A 9,925-nucleotide genomic window follows, 5' to 3' on the forward strand; every position below is an offset into this window, starting at 1 on the left:
GCTCAGAACTAGCTAACGGCTTCTGAGTATTTTTAGCATAAAGTTCAAAACCCTCAACTCGGTCTGTCAGGCCTTTGCGTCATCTGGCTCCTGACTGTCTTTCTGCCTTGTTTCGTGTTATCCTCCCAACTGCGCCTTCGCTCACAGCTCCAGCCACACTGGCTGTTGGCACAGGGCTCTCTACTCCTCCCTGATTGCGAGACTCCGCAGGTGATCCTTCATCCGCTGGATGATCTGCACTCACTCTGGCCAACCCCCCCTTGAAATGAAGCTTTAGAGAAGCCCTCTCCGGACCTCCCAGACGGCAATACCTGCTCTACGTTACAAAGCTCTCGTGGCAGCTTGCCTATGCCCTAATTAACGTGTGCAGTTATTTAAGGTCTGTGCATCCCGGGAGACTACAGCCTCCCAGAGGGCAGGCCCAGGCAGCTCTTGTCCTCGATGCATCCAGTCCCAGCTGGGGCGGGGGCCAGAGAGGGTCCCTAACAGGTGTGAGCTGCAGACTGAGAGCACGCACACACACACAGGAGGGAAACATGTAAAAGTGTGTAAGGATGTTGATCACGAAAGAAGTTCTATTCAGATCTTCACTCTTACCAAGGTCACTAGTAGTTTTGGACCATAACGTGCAGCCAAACATAGACATTATCGAGAAGAAAACCACATTATTTTGTTTTTATTCTAATAAATAAATGGTCACGTAGACACAAAGTGTCTGTGAGGATGTCTTTGTTTGGTATCCAGCAAACTAAGCCACATGCAGTTAGTAACTTCTCCATGTATGAATTTTGTAAAAAAGCTATCAGGAAGTTAAACAGTTTTCCTAAAGAGCAGCCGAGTGTCTGCAGAAACGTCAAGATGAAGAGCAGCATTTCAAATGCGGGAAGAAGTGCAGTGAGCCAGGGACCTTGACTATGGGGTGCACAGAGTATGTTCCTGTTGAATGCAGTGCCTCACACGGCAAGTACAGACACCAGAAAATACTCAGACCATTTCAGGCATTTGTCATGTGGAACTAATTCAGATATAATCTTTCTAAAGATGATATATGTCCTTGCAGAGTATTAGCATGTTTTTCCCAGAACAACCTTGAGTAACATTCATTGGCTCAAATAAACAAATATTCCCACTTTAGAGAAACCTGTCTGACCTCCATCACGTTACTCCTGGGAGGTTGGGGAGATGCCATCCTTGTGTTTTCTTGCTTACAAAGCCTGGAAAACAGTACACTCTCCTTCTCATTTTTCCTGTTTCTTAAGGAAACATCCACTGCCCCACGAGCATTTGCTGCTCCCACGTTCTGGAGGTTACAGTGCTAACAGAAATGCGAGTGGGGTCTCCAAAGAAGCCCACGTGAAACAGTGTGTTGCAACATGGGGGTCAGAATCTCTTTCTTTTCTGAAGCTCACAAAGAACAGTGATGCTACTTAAGCCATTAATAGCTTTCTTAAAAAAGGAATTAAGTTCAGGGTGAGAGCAGGTGGCCTAAAATTGTACAGGAGGAAGTCGTGCTGGATCAAGGCACTGACTAAACCCTGGGAAGACGGTGAGGGTGCCATGGTCGCTGAGGAGGTGACAGAGTCTCCTTTTGATATGTTCTCTAAAATGGCGATAAACGGTTGAGGTGAGCATGAGGACCCGGGATGTTAGAGTCCTTCTCAGTCTGAAGATTTTCTGATACCAATCTCTTTACGGTCCGTGCTTATGTTCGCACTGGTTTTTACTTCCATCATGGTCAAACCATTATTAACAAAAATTTAGGAAATTTTTAAGTTAACTTTAACTTTAAGATGAGCAGACCAGAAGGGAAGATATGTCTGCTTGTAGTCCTGAGCACTTTACAAGAACCACCATGGGTTTAGTGATCTCTTCTCTTCAGAGGCAGAATTGGGGCCCCAGACTTTCTGCTACTTGGCTTGACATCCCAGCTCAGGTGGTGCCCTGGCTTAGAAGCCACGGACGTGGATGGCAGAGCAAATTGCCTGTTGTGCTTTGGCCAGATGTCAAGAGTCACTTACGCTTTTAAGGAAGTGACCTGCGCTGTGGTTTTGATAGGATTCGTGGTGTTTCCAAGTTCCTCCCGGGCTGCACTCGCTCCTCCCGACGTGTTGGGGAAGGAAGTGAGTCCCTTCTCGGGGGGCCCCTCAGTGTGAGCATCTGCAGGAGAAGCAAACACGATTTCCTCAAGAATTGGAATGAATATGTTTGACTCTGTGAATTTCAGGCCTTTCCTAGAAGGTTAGAAAAAACTTTGGCATGAAAAGTCAGGTTATATGCAATATTATAAAGAATATATTTATATGGGGAAAACATCCTAAATTTGAGAGTTTCAGTTTAAGATGAAAAAGAAACATTAGGTCCCTTTCCCTTCCTCAAAGTCAAATTCTTTTGACCCAGGAGAGGGAAGGGGGGCTGGAGAGACTTTGTGCTGTGGCTGGTGCCAACCGAGGAAGAGGCCCACGGTTTACACGTTCCTGATCTGGCAGGTTCATGGGACCTGGAGTGGTGGGATGGTGAGGAACAGAGAGGGATACAGTTGTGCATTGCTTAACGATGGGACACCTTCTGAGAAACACAGTGTTGGGCAATTTCATGGTTGTGTCAACATCATGGTGTGTACTTACACACACCTAGATGGTGCAGCCTGCAGCACACGTACGTTATATGGTACCACTGTCGTCTATGCGGTACCATCATTGACTGGAACATCGTTCCACGATGCAGGTGTTTAAGACGGGTCTGATCGCCAAGACAAAACGGCAGTGGAGGTTGTCATGGATGTTCTATGTGTAGGAACAGCTCTCATCTCGGGGAGCTCTGCCTTCCGGGGGCACTCACCTTGGTCGTGGTGTTCAGGCATCTCTGCTGACTCCCCACCCTGTTCTAATGGTGTAAATTCGCCTCCCATTCCACACGCTGCAGAGGACCCTGCGGAAGTCAGGACTCTTCAGAGTGATGGGGGAAGAGGGGCTTGCTTCTCCACTGCCCACGCAGGGTGAGCCGTGAGCTCCGTTCTGAGTTAGTTACTGCAGCCTGAGGTTCCCCTGGACGTCTGCCAGTGAGAAGACAGCATTTGGTGTGTCCCCAGGGAGAACAGACTAATTTTAACAAACTGACCCAAACAGAGCTTGGGAGGTCAATATGTCGCAATGCCCTTCTTCCCTTCCCGCTACGCAGTTCATTCCAAAAGCTGAGGATGCTATTTTTGTTTGATCTGCTATTTCAAGTGAGCTTTGCTGGGGCTCTCTTTCAGCAGCTCGGGAGGTGGGCGAATCTTCTTCTGTCTCTTCCACAAACTGACCCTCTCTCTTCTGGTGTAAACAAAAGTTGAGATTAAAATGGAAAAGGCAGACTTTTCTGCTGGGCTCTGAGGGCCACTCCCTTCCTCAGTGTGTGGCCAGTGGGGTCTGGACGTGGATGCAGCTGTGGTGGGGGACAGAGTTGCCGTCGACTGATCCCTTCCGCAGACACGGCTCTGGGCACGGGGCCCTGTCTCACTGCATCTGAGGACAACCTGGAGGGGAGGAGCTGCGGGGGAAGGGAAGGGATCCCCCCAACTCTGAAGACACTGACGATGTGGGAGCCTTGTTTCCCAGACCTGGCTCTGCAGGGTGACCCTGTCGGTCGCATCCTCACGCTGTCAGGTGAAGCATTTAGACCAGCAGGGTGCTGTCCCTCTCGATGTTCTGAGCTTCCCTCATTTCTCTGGTGGTGCCTGGTGGCCTCATGGCAGACTGGGTCAGCTCCTGGAGACATTTGTCGTGTGTGTGTGCACACGCATGTGTGTGTGTGTGTGCTGCACACATGGGCGTCGGGGAGCTTCAGAGTTAGCTTCTGTATTATTTCTTCTCCTAATTCCTTTCCCTTCTCCTTCTTGAAAAGTGGAAGAGTTTGGGTGACAAATGCCTCTTGGTCACTCAGGGTCAGGTGACCCTGAAACCCTACGGTAAAGTGACGGACGGGTCCAAGTCTGCCTGTGTCCTTTCCTCTATCGTCTTGCCTGTTTATTCTCTGGAAAACTTCTGCTTCTTTTGGATGTGGCTCTCTGATTCATTCAATGCGTATTCATGGAGAGCTGCTCCGTGCCACGGCCTGTTATGGGTGATAGAGAAATGGAGAGGAGGACCCCAGGCCACCCCGGGGGCTCCCGGCCGGATGGTGGACGTCAAGAACGCACGCTGCCTTCTGCCTCCTCTCTGACTAGTCCTCAGAGGGTCCGTCTCCCCCAAAGCCTGGTGGAGTGTCCGTGTGGTTAGTTGTGGCCACCAGAACGTGAGTGGGGTGTGGACGTCCCTCCAGCTGCCGTGGCAATGTGCCAGGTCTGTTCTCTTGACCCCAATGCCTCCTGTGGCCTTGTTCAGTCTTAGGGAGACCTTTACTTTAAAAATTTGTCATTCAAGGGGCTGGCCCCGTGGACGAGTGGTTAAGTTTGCGTGCTCCGCTGCAGGCGGCCCAGTGTATCATTGTTTCGAATCCTGGGCACGGACATGGCACTGCTCATCAAACCACGCTGATGCAGCGTCCCACATACCACAGCTAGAAGGACCCACAACGAAGAATATACAACTATGTACCGGGGTGCTTTGGGGAGAAAAAAGGGAAAAAAAAGTGAAATCTTAAAAATTTGTCATTCAAACCAAACAACCAATAAGCAAAACTGCCCATTTTTTGCAGTGCAGCCGCGCAAACCTCAGGTGGAGAAGGACCGTCCAGTCTATTCCTCAGCTGTACCCTAAAGATTTGATCTCTCCTCTGTTTATAGACACTTGGATGGTTTCCAAATTTTGGCAGTCTAAATAATTTTTCATTGAACATCTTTGTACATAAATCATTGTAATTGTGTCTCGTATTTATTATGATAAATTTCTAGAAGTGGAATTATTTTGTTGAAGGGAATAAACGTTTTAAAGACACTTACTATCTATTTATAAATTCCCGTTAGAAAATTTGTACCAATTTATAATGCTACCAGCTGTTCTTCATCAACCGTATGAATTATTCGTTTGAAAATTCACTTGCCAATTTGATTAGTGAAAATAGTGTATTAAAGTTATTTTCATCTTAGTTTAACATTGACTGAGACATTTCTGTCTGTTATTTGAGCTCCCATTTCACGAGGTCCCTTCATTGCCTATTAGTGAGGACCTACTGTGTGTCAGACTTTAGAGTTCACAACACACATGGTAAGTGTAATTATTCCTCTCAGGAGGCGCAGAAAGGCCACGTGTGTCACACAGACTCAGTGAAGGAGGGCCCAGGCAGGCCAATCCCGACAGACAGTGCTTCCTCCTAGAAGAGCTGGCGTCCTTTCCTCAGATTCCCTTGAATGTGTTTAGAACCAACACATCTGTGTGCCTTGGGTTTTCTTCATGGATGGGTGTACTTTTCGTCTTTATTTTTCAAACAACTTTATTGGCATATAATTTACACACCATGAGACGCACGCATATTAAGCTCACAGCTGGACGAGTGTTGAGAAGTGTGCACACTCATGAGAGCAACTCCACAATCCAGCTGGAGCACCCCGTCAGCCCCGGAAAGCATCCTGAAGCCTTTGTACCACCCCCCTGACACCCGGGTTAGCCGACTCCAGTGACGACATGTTCTCGAAGTTCACATAAAGGGGACCTTTCCTCCCCGGGATCTGAGCCTCGTCTCTGCCCTTGCATCATCTGTTCTTCTCTTGTGTTGCTGAGGAATTTTGCAGGAATTGTTCCCTGCAAGTCAGAGGGGAGGGGAGGTAGAGGGACCCCTCCTGCCTTATCTTGCCCACAGGGAAACTGGTCTCTGCACAGCCCGTCTTCCGCCATCTCGCAGGCTGACTCAGTCTCAAAGAAACACCCGTGGACGCGATGGCCCTGTCTGCTTCCATTTTCCCTGCCCCCTGGAGCCCGGCTGCAGCTGGTGCCAATGTTGCACCTGCTGGGCCTGTTCTGCTTCTTTGAGGCTGCTCGGTCCCTCTGTGGAAGGTCTGGCCTCTCTGCGGGTTCTGGCAGAGTTGAAAGAACAGGGTCGTAGCAGCTGAGGAGGAGGCCTCTCCAAGTGGCTTTACAGAGATCCAGGGAGCAGCTCGACCGCCCGCTGTCTCCTATTGTCTCTGGTAAACCGTCGTCAGTGGTCCAGAACAGGGTCCTGGGGTGGTTGGTTGGGACCAGGTTGGGGAGGGAGGAAGGGAGCTTGGGCCGAGGGGCGTCTGGGGCGGTGGGAGGCCTGAGGCCAGCTCTGTACAGGTGGAGTAAGTGAGATTCTACAAACGCCGACCCCTAGGAACACCAGGACCTCGTTCCTCCTCCTCCAGCCCTGTGCCACCACCTTCCTGGAGAAATACAGGTTCCGGGCAAAAACATGAAGTTATTCAGCACAAATCAGTTGTGGTTCTGGTGACAGTTCTGTCATTCTCTCCTAGTCCTTCCTGGCCGTCCTGGCTCCCCACACTCTCTGTGACTTACATAAAAGCTTTTGAGACACAAATACACTGGTTTGGAAATACCATCTGGCTGAAAGAAAAGAGTTCTCTCTGATTCATTTCCAACTTCACTCACTTAGATCGGAGCACCTGTGCTCCGCTGGTCCTCGCGGCAACATCTCGTCGCAGCTGCGGGAATTCCCAGCACCTCACCTTGGGTGGCGAGAGTTGGCAGGAGGACGGTGAGTGGTGGATCACCCCTCAGAGGCCCCCGTGTTCTAGACATTCTGTCCAAGCGCAGCCTTGTGGACCTTAAAGCCTGGGGCTGCTCCAGGTTTGCTGATGTGATGGCACCTCCCCCTAGACAGCGGGGTCTCAGGGAGACAGACCCTGTGGCACCCCAGCTGCATCACGAGCCTCCCAGCCCGTCTCCATGGGACTGGGGTCGGGGACACAGTCCTGGAGCCTCTTAGCTGGAGGCTCGGCGACAGGAGAACTTAGGGAGTGCTGGCTGTAGAGAGAAACAGGTGGCATCTCCCGGGGTTGTTGTCCTCCCTGCGGTGGGACAGCAGGGGCAGACGGTGATCTTGTTGGAGAAGAAAACAACTTGGGGGTTGTCACCATACAGGAAGTCAAGGACCAGGAGACCCGTCCCCAGCAGAGCCAGGATCTGGCCTGTCCACTCTCCACCCTCAACCTGATCACTTCTTCCCCTGGATGAGAAGTCCTTGTACATCAAAGGGAAGTGCGGGGAAGGAGAAAGGCCAGCAGGATGGGACGGGCTGGGTCATTGGGAGGCAGCCGGGGCAGCGGGCAGGTGGACACTGAAACATCCCACAGCTCAGAGGACCCCAGAGGAGGAGGTCAAGGTGGGACGTGTCAAGTCCAGGCCGTGTTGCTACAATCTGTATAGCACCAGCCGGCACCAGAGACCAGAGTTTTCACGTTGCTCAATTTATAGACGAGGAGACCTGATCACTCTTGCAGGAGGCCTGCTCCACTAGGGTGGCCCGTCGGTATTATGGTCCCAAGTACAAGGCACTTCACCCCAAACTGAACACCGGCTCACAAGCTATTTCCACCCGACACACGTGAGACGGAGTTTGAGCAATTATCCAATTAATCTGAAAATATGTTAAAATAATTCAGAACCCAAACTCAATATCATAGTTCCAGTTATCAGCTCACACTGATTAAATTAACCTGTGATCACAAACCACCTTTCGATGTTGCGCTGTAGACGCGCAACGTAAGTGAAAACATTATTATGCTCCGAAATAGAAGATTCAGGAGTGAGAAACTGAAGATCGCATGGTGCTCTCACTGCGAGTTGACAGATGTCCATAGCCAGAGGGGAAGCAATTTCAGGACGACAATGACTGTTATGACTGTTAGCGTTTGGTTCCCTGACGGCTGGAAGTGACAACGGCAGACACTGTGGCAGGTCAGCATGAGGCAGGAGTCAGCCACACAGCCGCTTCAGCAGCAGAGTTCTGGTCCATCACGCCAGCCTCCTCAGAGATGACTCTGCACCGAGGGCGCTTCCAGAGAAACCTGCGCCCAGACTCAGCAAGAGGCTGGGGCCGCCATACTTTCCTTTGGGATCAAGCTGCAAATGTGCTCTTCTCACATGAGAGCGGGGTCCCAGGAATTCACGGAGCGCCTGTCCTGCATGAGGCTCTCACTAAATGCATTTCAGTTAACCTTCATCCTCAGATGTGGAGAATGAAGCCCAAGGGCACGTCACCAACAGAAACAAAATCCCAGAGATTTGTGTCCTTTCCCCCATAGCACTCGGCTTCCCGGTGGCCCCTAACAGCCTTTAAACATCTTCTTAAAACTATTTCTAATGTGCCGCAATAGATTCACTTCACAGAGTTTCGGTGCTTGTGAGGATCTTGGATTCTAAGTGGGAGACACAATTTCTACTCAGTGGGGAAACCGAGGCTGGAACTAGTAGTGGGTCTGTGAGCTTGGCATGTGTTTTGAACACGCCTTTCTCCTGCCCATAACGACTGTTCCTCTGTTCTCCCTGTAGGCTCCCTTCCCTTCCCTTCCCTTCCCTTCCGTTCCCTTCCGGAAGTTGTCCCTGAGCCTCCCAGGAAGACACACGTGCTGGCCCCGAGGAGGTCATTATGGGCAGCGCATGCTGCTCTGTAATTGTTATAAAGCCGCGTTCCCTCCCCAGCTGCCAACTCTCTGCAGATCAGAACTGTTCCTTTTGTACCTCTGGTGCCCATCCCTCAGTAGGTACCACTCGTAGAGGAAGAGAGGAGGGAGCAGCATAGAAATATGGGGTTGGCAGGGACCTCTTGGTGCCGATGGTTTCTCTTCTCTTCTTGTGACATTGGGCCTTTTTGCTGCTTTATCCATAGTGAGGTGTCACTCCTGGTCCTCTGTCCACTCATCAGTCAGGGGTGCTGAGCTCCCAACATTTGCAGGGACATCTTCTCAGCCAGGTCTTTCTTCCAGCATCAAAGCACCTTGGGTGCTAGACTAGGTCTCCTGGAAATGACTCAGAATTTGTCTACGGTATTCAGCCCTTGCTGAGCGCTTGCTGATGCTGGGTCAAGAACTTTATAGATGCAGAAATCTAGGCACATAGTTATTTGATCACTCACCCCAGGCCCCCCACGGCGAGCAGCCTGTGAGCCCCAGGCTGTCGGGCCTGACTCAGAACCACAGCGACTTACGCAGATGCTCAGTTACAGCGATTCCTCCAGGACTCCTCCAGTAGACGACCGAGGCTCATAAAACCTGCTCTTCCCGCTGCACGGACAGCCTGTCTCCTCCACAGGAAGTCTAGCCACCTCTGGAAACTTGTCACGTTCTAGGAAGTAGGTCTGACCTCCTTCCTTACTTTCGCTTTCTCCCTTTGGTCTTCTGAGGAAGTGAAATTCCAGATTAGCATGTGATGCATTCAGATGGATGGGATTTGTGTTGTGTGTGCATTTCCCCACACAACAGGGCCAACCAGGCAGAAAGGCGGGACCGGCCGGAAGCCCCGTCTCTTTCCTGGGAGACTTATTGCTCCAGGTTTGCCTCTGGGCGCAGGCAAGAGTCTGGGGCCATGTGCACGGGCATGCCACACTCTCTGTGGCTGTACTCTCTGTGTGTCGCAAGCTCTCTCTTCTTTGATGGTTGCTCATGACTGTGCCTTCTTCTTTCTCAGCCTGTCACTCAGCAGTCCCAGGGTCTGCTTCTCCTCTTGTCCCCGGTCAACCTGAGCAGTGTCTTCGCATGGTGGGTGCTCATCAACACTTGTTGAGCAAATTATTGGCAGGAAAATGTAGATGAAGAGACCCCTTCTTGGCTGTCCTCTCTGTATCCAGGGTCCTAAAAGAAGAAAGTCCAAGCTAGCAGTTGGGTGAAGGGTGTCAATGGCATGGATGACAGAAACGGACTCACTTCAAGGAGATCATTTAAAATGATGTGGATCAATGATGTGGTGGACAGAGGAAGGCCCCCAGAGTTATTCTCCTCCGGATCCCCTGAACCTGCGAATATGCTGCATTGTGT

The 9,925-nt window shown here is 50.7% G+C and overlaps 1 long non-coding RNA gene across 1 annotated transcript; it reads right to left on the minus strand.

Moving 5' to 3' along the window:
* Window positions 1-649: 649 nt before the first annotated feature.
* Window positions 650-9,226, minus strand: LOC139045620 (uncharacterized). The gene is made up of 3 exons (XR_011504334.1): window positions 9,100-9,226; window positions 2,839-4,581; window positions 650-2,157 (listed from the first exon to the last, which is right to left on the minus strand). It is a non-coding gene; the product is annotated as an uncharacterized lncRNA (long non-coding RNA).
* Window positions 9,227-9,925: the final 699 nt, after the last annotated feature.

This window comes from Equus asinus, chromosome 1 (assembly GCF_041296235.1).
Source record: "Equus asinus isolate D_3611 breed Donkey chromosome 1, EquAss-T2T_v2, whole genome shotgun sequence".
Classification (NCBI taxonomy): domain Eukaryota; kingdom Metazoa; phylum Chordata; class Mammalia; order Perissodactyla; family Equidae; genus Equus; species Equus asinus.